Genomic DNA, 319 nt, shown 5'->3' on the forward strand with positions numbered 1-319 from the left:
ATTACCGACGGACACTCCTTGTGTGATAACAACCTAAATTTTAGCGGGCTGATAAAAATGAGCGGGTGGTATAAAAACCTAAGAGCACGGTGAGTGCGTTTAGTGTGTACGTAGGTGCGTGTGTGCGCGTGCGTGTGTGCGCGCGTGTGTGTGTGTGTGCAAGCTCCGAGGCTGCAGGCTGAGCAGGAGAGAGTGGGAGGAGCGGAAAGTGCTCCAGTCCAATCCGGGCCGGCGGGTAAAGCCTCTCCTATACGCTCTTCCCTCCCTCAGCCCGCTGAAAACAGTGAAACCCTCCCATAGAGGTGAGAGCGCAGATGTC

This window comes from Fistularia commersonii, chromosome 26, assembly GCF_037954325.1.
Source record: "Fistularia commersonii isolate RoL2024-O1a breed Wild chromosome 26, RoL_Fcom_v1.0, whole genome shotgun sequence".
Classification (NCBI taxonomy): Eukaryota; Metazoa; Chordata; class Actinopteri; order Syngnathiformes; family Fistulariidae; genus Fistularia; species Fistularia commersonii.